Source organism: Myotis lucifugus, unplaced genomic scaffold, assembly GCF_000147115.1.
Source record: "Myotis lucifugus unplaced genomic scaffold, Myoluc2.0 scaffold_153, whole genome shotgun sequence".
NCBI lineage: Eukaryota > Metazoa > Chordata > Mammalia > Chiroptera > Vespertilionidae > Myotis > Myotis lucifugus.
The window spans coordinates 2,339,954-2,355,746 of record NW_005871201.1 but is presented as its reverse complement, the minus strand read 5'-3'; the positions used below and the strand labels follow the sequence as shown (position 1 = coordinate 2,355,746).

The following is a 15,793-nucleotide window of genomic DNA, read 5'->3' as shown; positions in this document are numbered from 1 at the left end:
CATTTTTATTTTATTTCTTGTGATTTTACTGTGGTTGGTTCAAAATTGAGCTCTTAAGACTGGCCTGAAATTTTAATTTCTCTCATGTACATGTAGGACAGTGGCCACCACTCATCTGACCTTTGGTCTCTAGGAGAATGTTTAAATCCAAATATTTTCTCATTCTGAGTAGAATGGGCTGGGGCAGGTTGCATATTTTAGCGGAGAGGCGTATGTTGAGGAGCACTCAAGTTGTAACTGATGCTTAAAATTTATTCATGCATTTCACTGTAGAAAGGACTTTAAGATCCTGTGAATGTGGCTGAAGGGTACTCCTGGGAATGGTTTATCATTTGTAAGTCACACCACCTTGCAGGGGGCTAGTTCTGCACGGGTGTGTGTGTGTCTGAGACTGGTTTTTGTTGGGCAGGGCTGTAATTGAGAATTATGACACAGAGACTTCTGAGGTCATTTCTACTAAAGATGATACTAAGCTAAAAGAGAAAAGAAGAAAATGGAATTGAGTCGAATGGGGACATTTTATATGTTAGTGAAACATAAGCAGTTTCTTATTTAATAGATAGTTAAATATCCACCTTAAAACATTTCACCCTCCAGTCTGAGGCCAGCCCCTGGGCTTTGCCATTTCTGTACCGACTCTGTTTTCTAGAAAATGTGTCAGTGATTTATGGTTTATACACCAGCTAATGTATGACCTCACTGGAGAGGATGGGCTAGCTCAGCCTTCAGACTTGAAGGGGCCATTGTCTGTGATTTTAATTTAGTTCCCATTCAAGGTCACTGCTTTGTTGCTGTGGTTTCTGCTTGTATATGTGGGTGTTGTATCGAGTGATATATGTGCCTCCTGAAGGTGGAACTCTACCCGGGCAAGGGCTGACCTTAGGGAGCAAAGGGTCCTGATGCTGTTCACTGGCCTTCATGCCCCAGAATGGTAAAATCCTTGATATAAACAGTGGCATCTTAAAACTTTTCAGGGGGTATGGGCCCCAATCCTGCTTGTTGGAACTGGTTTTTGGTTCGGAAATCAGATTCCAAAGGAAGTTATGTTGTCCCCTGAGCCATGTGAATTCTGAGCTGGGCATTCTGCCACTTGAATGTTGCCTTTTTACAAGGAAGGGGCCTGGATTCAGCAGGGATGTTCTCTTCCTGCAGTAGTTGTTGTCTGGTTGCATCAAGGATTCTGAATTCTTAGTCCTCTTGGCTGCTTAAGAGGATGCCGTCCTCTGCAGACCTGACTCTTGGATGTCCTAGCTGAGGGGCCGCATGGGCTCATTTATGACCTCACTGGGGGAGGCTAGGGAAACTCAGCCTCTACATCTAATTATCAGCCCTCAATGATATGTGGGAGCCAGTAGAAATCTCCAGGTATTCATGGCAGCAACCAGTGGATCTATCCAACTTTATTACCTAAATTTTGATTAAGTTACAAACAAATACAAGGACATTTTAGTACTAAATTACAAAGCAGATTTTAGATTTTAGGGCTCCGGAATGTTGATGTTTTCAAATATGCTGTTTAATAAACAAATCTCAACTAACATATTTGTTGCCACACCCGAAGGAGATATTATTGGTGTTGTAAGAAAGAATTGGCCGCTCCTAGGAATTTTTCCTGGGCTGAGGATGCCTCCTTACCTTGGGGAGAGCTCCCTTACTCCTCTTTTGGCCTCAAGGATTTGCATCTGTGCCTTCTCCTTTCCAAAGGATGATGTCACGAACTTTTAAAGGTTCTGCTGGGGCCACATAGGGATCCGGGATTCTGCTGTGTGTAGGGGCACCTGGCCTGCGGGCGCCTTCTCGGGCAATCTGAATGAGTTGCTTTGGCTCACCCCCTCACTTCCTATGAACTAACCAAAGGCACCTCTCGGAGAGGTGATGTTACCTAGTCACTGCCCTCTGACCTCTGAACCTGGAGACTTCAAAATTGCTCTTTAGCAGATACAAAATTTTACAAATTTCCAGATGCTGTAATTCAGTTTATTTTCTGCAGGCAGATGGCTTTTTAGATAATTACTGAAGGAGACGGTGTGGGAATTATTGCGTAGAGGAATAGCCAGAATGTTCCAGAATATTCTGGGAAGTTCTTTCCTTGCCATCATTCTCAGCTGCTGCCTAAGTGAGTGTGTGATGGGATAGGCAACATCAGTGTGTTCCAGGTTTATGGCAGCCAGAAGCTGCAGAGCGTGGAGAGCAGGAAGAAACTGTGTGAAGGAGGACAATAGAAAAAGCATGAGCCCTGAGTGCAGAAGTGCAGTATTTGAAGTCCCAGGCGTCCTTAAGGAACAAGGGCACATTTCCTTTATGAATAAGAAGTGGGAAGTAACCTATTTGCTGGACTAGGGATTCTAGGGGGGCTGGTGTTTTGTGGTAGACTTTCTGTCACATTACAACGTCAAGTTTGCAGGATTTTTGTATGTTAAATTGGATGGGGAGATTGGATGGCTTGGCTTGGTTTTAGTAAAGTGAATCATTTTTATGCTTTATAATTTTTTCCTATAAAGTCTCATATTGTGAACCAAATAAGTCGACATATAAATAAAAGTACAAACTCAGATTTTTGATATTAGTTTATTCTAAAACTTCTGCCTTTAATCAATTATTTTTAAAATGTATCACTTAAGGTACTGTATTAAAAAAAGAAAGCATGAAAGAGTCATCCTGCAATGGGTAAATTCACACAACCAATCTGACTTTGACCTTCAAACTGCTTAAAGTAATTCAAATGGGTTTGAGATGATGGCCCTTTCCATTGTTTCCTGAAATTTGTTTTCATATGTTAACAGCATTTGAATTTTTATTTCTCCTTTTCTGAAAAGAGAAATCCATAGGTGCATGTTATGCCCAGATTTCAAGATCCCCAAGAGACCATACCAGGGAGCCAGCCGTATCCGATGCAAAAGCAAAGAGTCTTTTATTCAAACCAGGGCTTGGCTCCCCTACCCTCCTTACTGACACAGCAGCAAGTGGGAGAGAGAGGGCCAGCACTGTGGGGAGAGAGGTTTTATAGTAAGGGGAGGAGAGAGGACTGTGGGCCCTGCTGATTGGCCAGGGGCAAGTCGGCGTCTCGTTACACAGGATGTGGTCATATCCATGGCGCACACTTCCCTTGATTGTCATTGGTTAGTTTAAAGAAATCCTGGGTGTGGCTAGCAGAGGCTTGGGCTTCGGGGAAGAAGCCCCGCCGAGCACATGGCTGCCCAAAAATGGAGGACACAGGGTAAGATGGAGGGCGTAGTCCTTGCCCTTTCAGTGCATGGATATGAATTAAGCCAGGACTGTCCTATTTGTCATTTTTAAGCTATCTTGTGTCACTATTTTAAGTCTCATGTTGCTAAAGCAGCTTCATCTGGTTGTGCATGGCACTAATGGAACGTTCTAGAATTGATACACAATGACTACAACATCTTTTAAACTGGGTAGACAGGATCATTTTTTTCTCTTCTTTTTCGCAGTGTTGGAGTGTGAGAGTTGAGCTCCAGTGAGCAGATGGCTGTGGATCCTTAGTGTGATACATGATCCAAGAAACACTCCAGCCTTTTCCTCCTTGGTAAGTCAGACATCTAGGTGGGGAATGAAGGAACCAACAGTTTTATAGGTTCAGATACTGTGACAGCTGACGAGCTTCACTTAACTCTGCTGTTAAAAATGGCAGTGAATGGGCAAGCTTTCAGAGAGACAAGTCTCTTTATGGCAAAACTATTTTGGGCCAACCCCTCAGTCAGGAAACCCAAAGCCCTGACAGGGTGCCATTGACACAGCATCCTCTGGCCCACCATGTGCTTGTCCACCTGGTTTCAGTTTTATTTTGCACCCCTAAACATACTGCCATATATATATATTAGAGGCTCAGTACACAAGATTCTGCACTGGGGGGGGCCGGGAGGAGGGGAGACCCCTCAGCCTGGCCTGCGCCCTCTCATAGTCCGGGACCCCTCAGCGGACATCCTTAGCATTGCTGCGGAGGCATGAGAGGCTCCCGCCACCACTGCTGTGCTCGCCAGCCATGAGCCCAGTGTGTGGCTGAGCAGCGCTCCCCCTGTGGGAGCTCACTGACCACCAGGGGCAGCTCCTGAGTTGAGTGTCTGCCCCCTGGTGGTCAGTGCACGTCATAGTGACCAGTCATTTCGCTGTTTGGTCGATTTGCATTTTACCCTTTTATTATATAGGATTAGGAAAAACATGCAATTATTTTGGGTTACCTGGTAATTACGTTGCACAAAAGTGTTCTGGTATCAAATCTCCCTCTTTTATTACAAGCAAAAGCAGATGTTTATAAGAGTCAAGTTGAAAAGGATTGGCATACTTAAATCATGGGATAAGATGGGGATACCCTTTGCCACAAAAATCAAATAATGTGATTTTTAAAAAACTTTTTCTTAAAAGGTACACTGACACTTTAAGACCTATTTGATAGGTCTTAATCTAAAATAATTGGCAAAGAAAAACCACTTAATTTGTGTTTATTTAAAGAGTTTACGCAGGGAACTACTCTGTTTGTTGTTCATTCGTTCACTCATTCATAGAAGTAAATCATTGTAGTAAGCCCATGAGTCTAATGTAGCAGAACTTTTGGAGATCTTTTTCAAGAACCACTCGTTCCTACGTACTTCCGTGAGTGATGGTAACATTTTCTTCACTTTAATGGCAATGATATAAAAAATAAAATTATGGTTATAAAAGTAATGAAAAACTATATATGGTACCTAATTAACTGGAAAAAAGAAATTGCAGAATAATGTTTAATATAACCCTATTAATCTTCAAAATATACAAACAATAATGTGCAAACATATAATCTCTACCCACAAGTCATGTGTGTTACAAAGTCTACCAGAACATATATCAATATATACCAAATTGTAAATAGATTAACACTGCAATTGAGGATGTTGGCACTTCATGAGCCTTATCTTCACTATCTAAAATTGCCAATGTTAAAGTTTTCAACCTGAAAGAAAAATGAATTAAAATAGTGAATGCTCATTATAGAAAATATAGGGTGGAGCAAAAGTAGGCTTACAGTTGTAAGTATGTGAAATGGAGTTTATTCCGGTATTATTATTAATTATTATAATATTTTTCATACAAACAATGGTAATCCTAACTTTTGCCTCACCCTGTATGTACAAGAAGGGCACAATTCCCCCATAATCCCTTAGCCAAAGACAAAGGCCTTTGCCCACAACTTGGGCATGTGCCATGGTTGGTCATCAAACAGGACAGCACCCAACCTAGTCACACCGTCCTAGGCTATAGTATGTTTTTGATTAGTAATTCATAGATTTGAATTAATACTGGGCATAAAAGTTTATATACTGCTCTTACACATGTTATAACATATACTTGTATATTATAAACATATATGTTGATGCTATATCATATAATTGAAGATTGTTAATGACCCTCATTTAATGCATCATACTAGTCTATCATGTAAAGGCACTATAATGTAATTCACTGTCTTTTGGGGGTAGATATATATGTTATTTCCAGTTAAGAAAAATAATAGATGATGCTGAAACAATCATGAGAAGCACGTATGTCTTACACTTGTTTCCAATACTGCTTTCTAGCTTTTTGTCGGTCACACTATCTCCTGCCTTGTGAAAAGCAGAAATTTGGTGCATGAAATCGATATTTTATCAACAATAGCAGCTGCTACTGTAAAGCTTTCTTTTAGTTGAAGGTTAATTCATTATGTTACAATAGCTGTAGCTGACTTATAATTTCAAAACCAAGGAGTTTTAATGAGACTGCTAATTGGTTTTGGAAAGTGTTGTAGATATTTATATTTTACCAATAATATGCCAGAGAGTTTGCTTTGCTGAAACATCACTGAGTATCATCATTGATTGTTTAGTCAATTTGTTAGTTCTCCTTCCTTTTTATATGTGTCATTGCTTACTCATTATTTGGTTATTTGGTTGGTTTCTTTTTTTAAAATATGTATTTATTGATTTCAGAGAGAAGATGGGAGAGGGAGAGAGGGATAGAAACATCAATGATGAGAGAGAATCATTGATCTTCTGCCTCCTGCACGCCCCCCTACTGGGGATTGAGCCTGCAGCTAGGACATGTGCCCTGACCCAGAATCAAACCTTGACCTCCTGGTTCATGGGTTGACGCTCAACCACTGAGCCATACCTGCTGATGATTATTAGCCATTACTTCAAGAGTGTGTGTGTGTGTGTGTGTGTGTGAGAGAGAGAGAGAGAGAGAGAGAGAGAGGGAGAGGATATGAGAGAATTGTTTGTTTTTAGGGAGAGAGAGAGGATGTGAGAGAATTGTTTGTTTTTATTTTATACTTTCTGAGCTACTGAGATTCAGAATTTTTATTACAGATTTTAACAGACTTTAAGAATATTAATACTTTGTTGTATTTTTCTCCACTTCATTTGCTTAACTTTATCTTCTTAAATTTAAAGTTTATTGTAGTGTTGCCTAATTTTTGCTTTATAATTATATCAACCAGTGCTTAGAAAAATAATAATTTTTTAAAACTTTCTTCTAATCTTATCAATATATTCAATGCTTTAATTCAGGAAAACAGTTCAGTTAGCTTTATAAAAATAGATACTGACTTTTGTGATTTTTCTCACAGCTTTATTCTGCCTCTGTTCTTCCTCACTGATAAAAATCAATCCTTAGTTTTAATTTAATGAGGATATTCAAACAATTAAAATATTTGTATGGATGAAAGATCTCAGTTGCACATTGCTTCATTCTACAAATAGAGACCATGTTTAGAGCCAGACAACTGAATTTTTTTTCATTCTTTTATTTATTTCTCTTTTGGTTAGGGAAAGAGAAAGGTTAACCTATATTTTGAGATGTTCTACAGCCTTTACCTATATTTTTAACAACTACCTTTATATGTATATATATATAAAACTTTTTAATAAGAGAAAATTTATTTATAAAGTCAGAGGGGTAGAGCCATAGAAGAAAATCAGCTTAGGAAATAAGTTACATAGGCAAAAGAAGGACCCTTGGAGTTTATAGGAAAGAGAGAGAGGCAAGGAAAACCCACCTGGGGGGAAAGTGGTGGGGAAAGGTGTGGTCGTGCTCCTTAGAGAGAGCTGCCTTGTATATGTTATTTAATAGTACTTTACCTGTTATGTTGACTGTTAACAAGTCATTGTCACAGTGCTTTTCCTGTCATTTTATTTTTGTCCCTAATGTTTGGTGTTGTTTGCTTTAAATGTTATGTGGTGTTGTGTCTCCAAGACCAAGGCAATACTGGTCAACTATACCAGTGATGTGTAGGTTGATGTCCTTACTTGTTGAGTTGAGAGCACTTGCCTAGAATATTAATTGTTATGGTATTTCTGCAGTAACGGTTTCACAGTTTATAAGTTCCAAGAGATAGAGAATTAGCTAGATTTCTCTTTCTGGGCTTGGACAGATTGAGCCACAACTCAGTTCTCCATCTATACTTTTCTTGATTTTCTAGATTCATTGGCTGTAAAACAAGGAAAGTGAAAGGATGTCATTTGAGACTAGGAAAAGGCAGTGAGAAACCAGACTGAGTTTCTGGAGACAGAATCCACATGTGAAAAGAATGTGCTTACTGATTTATTGGTGTTTTAGTTGGTAACATTACTGATAGGAATTTCATTTTGTGGTATTTGCTGTTCATTTCTATGAATATTATTGATATGGATACATCACTTGCTTAAATATGCTGTGTGGTTGTACGGTGAGATAAAGATTTAGCCTGTCATTCTTAATGTTGTCAGAAATACTGAAGCTATGGACTCCACTTCTTGTTCCTGCCCTATTGTCTAGTCAGCCGGATGGAAAATCTCCGTGAGATGATCTGAGCTGTGGTGTCACATGCATTTCGCTTTTCATGAGCCAAGTTCACTGAGAGGAGGATCATCTGCTCCCATTATCTGCATTAGGATGCACTGGAATTCCCATTCCAGGAGGGAATTGCTCTCCTTCCTTCTTTCTCTTTGGTATGGGATTTTGGCTTCCCCAACCCCCATTTGTTTTAGTGAATGTCTGCAAAGTATGTTATTGTCCTGAAGGTTGTTGGCCCTATGAATACCATAAATATTTGTAAATCACAGATGTATGGGCAAGTTCAGAATCCATTTTCTTTTCTTCTCTTTGTGAAGCCAGGCTGGAAATGGCATATACGTCTGTTTATTGTCAGACACCCATTAGAGGGGCCGACATGTGTGGGGTTAATTACTTGGAATTGAAGATTTACGTGTGCACCGGAGGAAATTGACCCCTCCATTAAACTGTGCATAACATCTTTTTGGCAGAAATTTCTGAAGGACAGAAATGACCTTGTGTTTAGATTTTGGGGTTTCAGGGGACTTGAGGTTTTCCTACATGTCTTCAGATCAGAGCATTGAAGAGGCTTTTATAGCTGCAGGGCTGCCAACCTAGGCAGTTCATGCTTCATCCACTGGGGCTTTCCTTGTGATTTTTGTGTGCGTTTGTGTCTCTTTTAGCCTCCCAGGCCACAAAGGGATCAGAGTCATTTTGTTTCATTTGCTTTTGCTTAAAGTTTGGATAGTTACCACTATTGGTTAAACACAAGCAGGAAAAGCAAAGGGTGGAAAGATGGTCAGGAGTTTCTGGGAAATAAATGCCACCATATTTTCATATAACCGTATCTAAGAATAGCCAACAGATCTTACATTTCCAATGTGGAGGAATTAGGTGGATGCATTTATTTATCATAGCTCAGACTTTTTTTGGGCGGTGGTGGTGACTGTCCTGCTTACAGCTCAGAGTCATACACCTTTTGCGAACACTTCCTCTTCCTTCCATAGCAAATCACCTCCTTGCTACAGTGATGGCTTGAAGATGAGGCACCTGCCCAAGTTGGCCAAGTACACATCGCATCTGGTGCTAGCCTGACTAATTTCAGTTGAGGCTACAACTCCAGCTTGGACACCAATATCTCATTCTTAAACAATTCCCCTTCATCCCCACATCATCATCATTTGTTAGTTTCCTTTCTATACTGGATATTTCCAATAGGAAGGCAAACATTTACTATCTTAATAAGATGACCTGTTGACCCTAATTTTCTCTCCATCTATGGCCCATTTCTCTCCTCTTCACAGAAAGACTCCATAACAGTGCTTGTTTATATTTGTTATCCTTAATTTCTGTGTTTCCTTTTTCTCTTGAACCCACTTTGACTGCTCAGTCTTTCTGTCAGTACTGCCTTGTGAGGTCACAGTCACCACCATGTTGCTAAATCCAGTGATTGAAGCTCAGTGCCCATTGCACTTGACAGTCATAGTTGGCAGCTTTGGTATAGTACAGTGGATCCCCCCACTTCCTTTGACACTTTCTCCATCTGGTTTCAGGACACCACATTTCTTTCCCCACCATTATCACTATTTGTATAATTTCTGCCCTCCCCCCAACATAGTCTCCATGACAGCAGGCATTTTTGCCTCTTTTGATCACTGTAGCATCTCCAGGCATAGAGAAAGGCCTAAGGCACCTAAAGCTGTCAATAATTATTTGTTTTATGGAAGGATTTGTGGAACATTGATGGATGGATGGGTCTTTGGGGATTTTTCAAACTCAGTGACAAAATTTTATTTCTCATTTGGACACAGAACTGGAGAATAATGAGATTGTCTCCTGGAGGAAGGAATAGGATTATTCCCATCTACTCCCCAATCGGAGTTTAGTGTATTTGGCATGATTTTTCCTATATTGTCCAGTGGGTGAATAGTTGCTTGTTCACCAATTCTCAGCTCACATGTCACCTTCTCTATGGACCTTTCTCTTCCCTCTCAATGACCAGGCCAGTTAAGTTGCACCTTGTCTATGTCTCCACACTCCCATGCATGTTTCTTCAGGGGTGATTTACGGTTGGATTTCTTGTAGAATTTCTTGTGTACACATAGACTTTCCTCTTCATATAGTGAGGTCCTTGATTTGATTGAGTTCATCTTCCTACACTCTGACACACAACTAGTGCCTATACTTATGTGTTATTTGATGAAGTGGTTCCGACTGGAATTTTGTAAAACATAACTTCTTTACTGTCCCTTAACAGGTGATAAAAATGTGCTCCTTTAGCCTTCTGATTGTGCTACATTTGACTTAAGATGTTTATTTCATTTTTTTTAGTAATTCAATAATTAGATTTGCTGTTGCTATCATGGACTGTCCCCATATTGTCCACCTAAGGCCACTCACTCTGTGGATTTCCTGAATAGCCTTTGTTGTTTTCCATATGAGTGAACATTATTCACAGTATTTCAAAAATAAGAGAGAGTGTAAGATCCTTCCACAATCTCTTTCTCTGAGCTGATTGTCTATGAATTGTGCAGAGACCTGAAAAGGAAGGTAGGAGTAATCTTATGTCATGTAGACCAAGACCTTGGGCCTCTCCCCTACACTGTGGGGTCAGATGTCAGCTCCTTCCTGGCATTTAACATTTCTTAAATTGAGCATTTGGTCCTACTCTCAGTGTTACAGTTGAATTTGGCAGTATCATCTTCAAGGAGTACAGCATGACTGTCAGGGCTTGGAGCTGAGCCAAGCTCAGAACGTTGAAGTCATATTTCCTGTAAATTAGTTTTATGGTATATACATGTTCAATATTGATGTGTTTTTAAGGAGCAGGGAGCACGTTTCTGCATCAATTGAATAGATAGATAAATATTTATAGATTTATAGACATAGATATCAATATAGACATAGATATAGATATACAGATGTAGATATATAGATAGGTATGTTTATAGACATAGATATATGTGATACTGACATAGACATAGGCATACATATAGATATATATAGATATAGAAATAGATATAGATATAGATATAGATATAGATATAGATATAGATATAGATATAGACAGGATTATAATGGGGACTCATGGCAGTCACTAGGGCAGGCTTACTATTGATGAAATAAATGTCTAAAACAGTGTACTAAAGTCTAGCCTTGTGGCTTAATTATAAATTTCTTGTAAATTAACTGCTAGCTGCTGAAGGATCCACTGAATAGGGGAAGATCTGAGCTTTGCAACATCTTTAAAGTAAACGGTCTTTCACTAACTTAGTGCTACAAGCGCTTACATGCATGTGTGCATACCAGATCCTCTCTCTCAATCTCTCTCTCTCTCTCTCTCTCTCTCTCTCTCTCACACACACACACACACACACACACAAACATGTTTTTTATCGAGCAGTATGAATAGTTAATGAATAGTTAGCCATCTTTCTTCTTTTTTTTGGGGGGGGGGTTGTTTTGTTAATCCTCACCTGAGGATAGTTTTCTCCATTGATTCTTTAGAGAGAGTGTAAGGGAGGGGGAGAAATAGAGAGAAACATCAAAATGAGAGAGATATATTGATTGGTTGCCTCCAACACTGGGGATTGAGCCTTGAGCCGACAACTGAGGCACGTGTCCTTGATCAGAATCGAACCCATTACCCTTCAGTCCTCAGGCCGATGCTCTAACCACTGGCAAACTGGCTAGTGCTCAGCAACTTTTCTTTTTAGCCAACACTGAACACATATCTGTGTCGTGCTGACACCTGTGTTCATGGCTGTGAGCAGTAGGTAGGGGGTATCCACAGGGCATACAATAGGTGCCGAAGTAGCAGGAACACCCTCAGTGAGGCATGCACAAGACCACACATTCCCAGATTAGAGCTCATTCGAAAATATCATCACTGAACCAAGCATCTTTTTAGTAGGCAGGTCTAATTCTTTCTCCCAAGTAACTATGGCTTTTCTGTTTTTTTTTTTTTTTTTCTGGAATTCTTAACTTCTTCCTAACTCAATTTGATCATAGTTTTATGCTAACTTTATCATTCCACTGTCATATTTTCTATGGAGCACATTACATTTCTTTTCATAACTTTTTATTTAATTTATTGTGTTATGGTTTTCTAAGTTTATTTTATAACCCAGGTATAAAAAAGGTCTGTATGCTAATTGGAGGGGGGATTGAGGGGAATGGGGGACACCTGTAATACTGTCAACAATAAAAGTAAATAAATTAACTAATTAAAAAAACTGTCTGTGTAAAGGTCTTGAAGTTTTTTAAATTGAGCATTTGGAATGTCACAATAATAGCAATAATTAAAAAGTAAGTTATGATGGTCTAATGTTGTTTTGTGTTTTTCTAACCTTGACTTATTTTCTCGTTCAAGTTCTGTCTTAATGGAAGAACATTTACAAAGCAACTGTGGTTTTCTTAAGCAAATCCTCAATGGTCAGATACACTTACAACTAATATTTCTAACCACAGTTGCATGGCTTGTGAAGACTATTGATTTGGATTCACTTCTTATTTTTTTTTAACCCAGGCCAGTTCCCCAAGTGTGGACAGCATGGAGTATAAATCTTACTGAGTTGCCTCCACCTGCAGTAGTCATCCTTGTTTGGATCCGAAAGAGATCTGGTAGAAGTTTTGACACCCTTGCATGTAGCAGTGACAATAGAAATTTAATAATGATTCTCCAACATTTTACAATATAAAACATTTTATAAACCCCTAGTGGTAGCCTAGTAATACTTTAGAATAAAGGCTCAAATGATTTGGGTACTTCCTGCATCCCAGGCACTGGTATAATTGCTTCACTCCTATCATTTTATCTTCTCAATACCATATAAAGCAAGTTCTAATCTTATTCCCAGTTTAGAGATGCGTATACTGAGGAAAGGTTAAGAAACTTGCCAGGGTGACTCAGAGGTGAACTGGGTGGCCAAGCCCAGTGGATAATATATTATCCAGTATGTGTTTCAGCCCCCCCTTTTTTCTAAAGCTCACCAAGGGAGCCCTTATGGAGGAATATTATTGAAAAGAATGATAAAGCAATAGAACCCACCTATTTAGATGTTATTGCAAAATAATGCAGCTATAGGTTTCTGCAAATAGTGTCTTGGTTTTATTTACTGAGCTAGCAGATATTCTGAGGGTTGGAACCCACACTCACTGTGTAATTTCCTTGCCCAAAACACATGATTGGTGGTTCATCTCAACAAAAATTCCTCATAGACAAGCATCTGTGTAAACAAATGGTGCCTCTGCAGCATCTCTTCCTGTACATGGGGTCACCAGGGACTAGCGGGCATCCCAGTTAATGTCCTATTGGGAACTGTGTTTCTATTATTGACATAACACACTGACCACTTTTCTTGAAAATTGCAAAGAATGTGACATGGATTAATAACCTGTAGCTCCTACTTCCTTTAAATATTTATTGAACACCTACAGTTTGTGAGGTTTTTAGGCATTGACAATCTACTGGCAAACAAGACAGGCTCCCACTTCCCAGGGAGCGCGTATTTTAGTTGGGAAAGTCAGATCGTAATAATTTTGTCACAATACATAAGAAAAGTAGCATGTAGAGGTAAGTGCTAAATGGTAAGCGGTAAGAGATTCAGAGAGGTCGTGTGATAGAGCGTGAGTAGGGTCAACTTTGGATTGGCCTGTGTGTGGTGGGGAAGGGGAGAGCAATGTGAACTGAGACCACAGTGGTAGGCAAGCATTAGGTTGTGTAGGGCTTTGTAAGGCAGGACTCAAAATTTGGATGTTCATCCTGGGTGTTCATCCTGGGTGCTTCTCCTGCCTTAGGAGAAGCACTGGGGGAACAGGATTTGTTTGCATTTTTAAATTGTCACTCCAGTTGTCAAGGTTACCAGTGAGGAAATGGATTTTGGGGTAGCAAGAAGGGAAGCAGGAAGGTCAATCAGGATTTCTTTACAGGTGACTGGACAGGCATGATGTTGGCACAGACTAGGGTGTTGTTGCTGGAGATGGAGAAAACTCAATGGACCACATACTGATACAGAAGTCCTGGGGAGATGCAGGTTTTGGAGGGGAAAGCCAGAATTCTAAGGCCATGTCAACTTTGAGTTGACAGTTTCCATTTCTCACCCAACTGGAGATAGTAGACGGTTATATATGTGAGTCTGGACTGTTTGGGAATGATTGGAACCAGGGGGCGATTTTTGACTGCGGGGAGGAAAAGCATACCTCAGACAGAACTGTGGGTGTGGGAATGTTGAAAGAGGGTGTGGGGGCAGTCTTCATAATATTTTACTTGATATAACAGTGCTTTGATACTTCAGAAGTGATCTTAAAAGTGACAAGAAGTCCCAGAGGTAATCCTCCCCTTGAGAGATTTCATTCAACATCTTAGCAGCAAAATTCCCTACGGTTGTAACATAACATGCCATTCTGGTTATAAGGAACAAGGTCAGATTCTTCCAGTGAAGTATGTGAGGGGAGCCCTTTGTAGCCTTTATTTTGCTCCTTTCTTCCCCTCAGTATTTCAGTCTTCTATTGTTCTCCAAAGCAGGCTCTTAATTGAGTCTTGGGAAGCACTAGGCAGGGCAAGACAAGTTTTCCTTGTTACCAAAATGCTACTTTATGACATTAAAATTTGCCCCACTGTTTTCTCATCCTGCTCTGTGCTCTTTTAATTATTATAATGATATACTTTTTCAGGAACCTTGGACCAGTGACAGTTGAGTATTTGAGAGGCCTGCCGAATGTTTTTGCTAATGTATTTCACGTTCTCAGTGTCGGTCTGGCAGCAGTCAGCGCACTTGTTGACTAAATGAATCTGTGAACATTTGCCATGTGCTGGGGAAGAGCCTCTGACACAGTGTTAATAACAATCCAGCAGACAGCGGTGCAGGCCAGAGAGCCACTCAATGTGTGATTTCCTGCAAGGGTTTCGGTTAACACCACTTGCATTGTTAACACCTTTTGTAGGAGGATCAAAGCTATGAAACTCAGGATGTCACCAGAGTTTTATCAGTGGCTTAGAACATTGATTTTCCATCAAAGAGAAATGCATTTGGCCTACTAATGTAAAGTCAAAGGCTTACATTTCTCATGGGTAGTTAAAATAAGATTTGGCACTGGCCTTTAAGATTTCCTGGGGCAGGTGCATTTTACTGTAAACCAGGCTATGGGACTGGATGTTGAGAAGTCATGGGTTTGACCATCCAGAATCTACAGAGAGATCTTTGTGAGGGGCACATGAATAATTAAAAACCATTTTTTTCTTAAAAATTTCAATTGATTGATTTTTTAGAAAGAGAGAGAGAAACATCGATTTGTTGCTCCACTTCTTTATGCTTTCATTGGTTGATTCTTGGATGTGCCCTGACCAGAGAGCAAACCCACAACCTTGGCATATCAGGACAATATTCTAACAAACTGAGCTACTCTGCCATAATTTTTAAGGCACAGTGATCAAGCACTTATTAAAAGAGATGAATTGAACTAAATAATCAGTATCTTTTCTAGTGGATCATTTCATTGGTCAAATGCCAATATAGAAACTAGTCTGTAAAAAATCTGAAAAGGCTAATTATTTGGGGATAAGAAAATACCTATGAAACTATCAATGTCACCATTAAGGCCAAAAAATATACAATACCACCCAAAGTTTCCTCTGCTCTTTATTATTATTATTATTATTATTATCATTATTACTATTATTATTTTAGTAAGAATATTTAACCTAAGATCTGATCTCTTAGCTTAAGTATAAAATAAAATACAATACTGTTATTCACTATGGGAGCTAAGGTGTATAGTAGATCAAATTTTTAAAATTTGTGTTAATTCTAGAGCTTGAGAATCACCTCTCATCAATGCCTTTTGAAGCAAGTCTATTAGGGTCAGAAGTCAACATTCAGCACCCTAAATCACAATCGGCCTGAATTTTAATGTTTTATGATCTCCCCTTTCTGCTGGAGGTGGCGTTCAGATTTCAGGTAACACGTAGTGCTGGTGTCTCTTCTGAAATGAATAAAGTGCAGTGCAC

At 39.6% G+C, this 15,793-nt stretch overlaps 1 protein-coding gene across 1 annotated transcript in view; it reads left to right on the top strand.

Annotated features, from left to right (window-relative positions):
* The window catches only part of SEMA5A (semaphorin 5A), a 384,818-nt gene that overhangs the window by 92,326 nt on the left and 276,699 nt on the right, over positions 1 to 15,793 (top strand). The window contains exon 2 of the mRNA XM_006095388.3: positions 3,453 to 3,547. The gene's annotated coding sequence lies outside the window, so the exon portion shown is untranslated. The remainder of the gene's footprint in view (positions 1 to 3,452; positions 3,548 to 15,793) is intronic.